The sequence below is a fragment of the Peromyscus leucopus genome, chromosome 2 (assembly GCF_004664715.2).
Source record: "Peromyscus leucopus breed LL Stock chromosome 2, UCI_PerLeu_2.1, whole genome shotgun sequence".
Taxonomy (NCBI): Eukaryota; Metazoa; Chordata; class Mammalia; order Rodentia; family Cricetidae; genus Peromyscus; species Peromyscus leucopus.
In genome coordinates this window covers 74,913,059-74,916,093 of record NC_051064.1, presented here as the reverse complement: position 1 = coordinate 74,916,093, position 3,035 = coordinate 74,913,059, and positions in this window count along the sequence as shown.

The window sequence follows — 3,035 nt, the reverse complement described above, 5'->3', positions numbered from 1 at the left end:
AACACTAGCGAATTGACTCATTAAAATATTGAATAAGCAGAAAAAAAAACTGTACTAAACCATAAAAGGATGTGGTGATGGAAAACTGAGAGTAGGTAACAGGCTGTTGCCCACTGGGAGGTCATATTAAAGAACATACTTTATTAATTGGCAAATAGAGAGTGGGATTGGCTAGGTGAAGGAAAGAGAGATCTATGTAGGCAGAGAGGGGAGTGGTTGGAGGTGCTGAGTCCAGGAGCTTGAAATACTTGGATAAGAGAAAAGAGATCTCTATAAGGGGGCCAGATGGTTGTGGTAAAGACTCTGTGACAAGAGGCTGGAGGAGAAAACAGCAGGAAAGATGCATAAGATGATTGGATTTACTTGTAACATTAATGAAACTTCATAGGTGCAGGACAGTTTCCTATGCATGGTCTCATTTATTTCCTATAATGACCCTGAGACATGGGGAGTACCTTGCCCGTCTCACAAATCAGAAATCAAAGGTCCAGTAGGTGCCTTTAAGTGGCCTAACCTAGTAGATAAACAGCAAGACTTATGTATAAGCAAAGGTTCCCTTCCCAGCCCCTGGTTTGCCAACCACTCCAGGTAATGTAAACAGAGAAAATGGGTGAGGTTATGAGAAATCATGAGAAATAGAAAGAAAAGAGAGAGAACCCTGAAAATTTGGCCTCTATAGCTAAATGTGAAATACAAGAGATGAAGTGACAGGAAATCTTTTGGGGGAAGAAAGCAAGAAGTTGAAGTCAAATTGTATTTTAGAATAGTAGAGTCAGAAATGGAGGTCTAGGGGACCATAGACAAGGAGATGTTAAGTCAATAATGAAATGAAACTAATTAAATCAATAATGAAGTGAATAGAGGACAGGAGGAAAGAGAGATACAACATGGGAAAGGAGCAATGTCCATCAAACACAAGGACAGGAATTTCAAGAGTAAAGGGACTGCCTATAAGGTGGGGGTGGGGCTGTCTTAAGCAGAATCAAAGTTGAAGAATCAGAATCTTCTGTTTTCTGCCTCTTGGAAAGTGTGAGATTAAAATCAAGTTTCCAGTTTTTTGTTTGTTTGTTTTTGTGGGTTTTTTTTTTGTTTTTTTAGCCTCAGAGCTCACATCTGTGAATGAATTGTAGACTAAAACGTCTTATTTCAGATGTTTCTAAGGTCATGTAGCAAAATAATAATTAGAATTTATTGCCGGGCAGTTATAGCGCACTCCTTTAATCCCAGCACTCAGGAGGAAGAGTCAGGCAGATCTCTGTGAGTTCGAGGCCAGCCTGGTCTACAAAGCGAGTTCCAGGAAAGGCGCAAAGCTTCACAGAGGAACCCTGTCTGGGAAAACACAACAAAACAAACAACAACAACAAAAAAGAAGAATTTATTGAGCACCCACCAAGTGTAAGACAGAAATTATCATCATCCACTGATACACATTCATGGTAATTTCTGGGGTCAGAGGTCATGTGTGCTGAAACCCTAGTTCTTTTCCTGTGGTCACTCAGGATTTGACACTAAAGTTGCTTCTGTGCTCTGTGGCAGACTTTTTTGTATTGCCCTCCTCCTTTCTCTCTATCTCCTCTTCCTCGTTGGACTGCCTCCATCTCCCATTATAATCTTTGCTCTTTCTGCCCTGTTTCTACATTCCTGGGTTCTCAGACAGATGTCTGAATGGCAAGCAACAGAAACTAATTCTGAATAATTTAAGTAAAAAGAGAATCCAAAATTCTGTGAGATTAGATCACACAGAATCACCAAATGAGTCCAAGGTCTGGTCTAAGAATCCCTGATTCCAGAGCACAGATAAAAATCACAACATAGAACCAGCCTGGTGGAGATATGATTGCAACAGCTATCATGCTATGTACCAGCCAGAAAAATTCACCAAGGATTTCCATTGGTTTATACCAAAAACACCAGGCTCCAAACAGTGAAACCTATCCTACAAGCAATGAAATCTGGATGTAATTGCCCCCAAGGTTGGCACTTTAGCCCTTGATGGATTCTGTGTGATGCCACGTTTCCTCTGACTCTGGAGTAGCTCAGTCTGATCATGTGCTCAAGTCTTAACTGCAGTGGAGCTGATACAGTATCTAGACATATTTAGATTCTTCTTGGTCTGTACCTCTGATGATGAAACACTTTCTGGTGCAGGGAAAAGATGCATTTAGAGACTGAACAGTTGCAATTGGAGTTTTAACCTACAACACCTACCAGGGACTGCCAGCCTTTATGGCTTAACTCCAGTGCTTGGCACCACCTCTAGGAAGCTTTCTCTGATTTTTCCAAATTGTAATCACAAGACACCTCACAGAGTCTGCCTTCCGGCCTGTCTGCCTGTGGTACCTGCGGTATTTCTGCACAGGTGCCTTCTCTAGACCTCCCCTATCCATCATTTTTTAGCTCTCTAAAGGCAGCAGTTGTGTTGATCCATCGCCACATGCCCATAGAGTGCTTGGTAGGACATTTGTTGGTGAATGAATGAATGAAGTGTTCATCTCATTTGACAGGCCTTTGTATCAGAGGTCCATGAAGGACTTGCACAGACTCTGCCTTACATAAGGGAGCCCTTTTTTTCCTAGTGTGCACTTCTATAAATGGACTATGTCAGCATATTTGAAGAAAGGGGCATAGAGAATCAGAAAGCCCCATGGCAGAGGATAGTGGCGGATTGTAAGGGCACAAAGGAGAGACTGAGGGAGTCAGGGCAACATTATCTGGTGGAGTAAATGAACTGGAGCAGGCATCAGGGAGGCAGGAGACCATTTAGAATCAGGACTTGAAAGGCTAGATGCCACTCTCCGCCCCTTTGCTTCACAGATAAGTAAATGAGGACAGGAGAGGAGTCCTCACAAATCTCAAAGCAGAAAGAGACTCAACTTCCAAGGTCACTGAGGACAATCCAAATTCATAAAAACAGCCTAGGTTTAGAGGTTGAGAGTTTGAATCCAGGTTCTTAGCCAAGCTACCTTGAAAAGTTTCTTCACTTCTCTGACTCCCTGATCTCAGTTTTCTCATTCAGAAATTGGAAATAATGACAC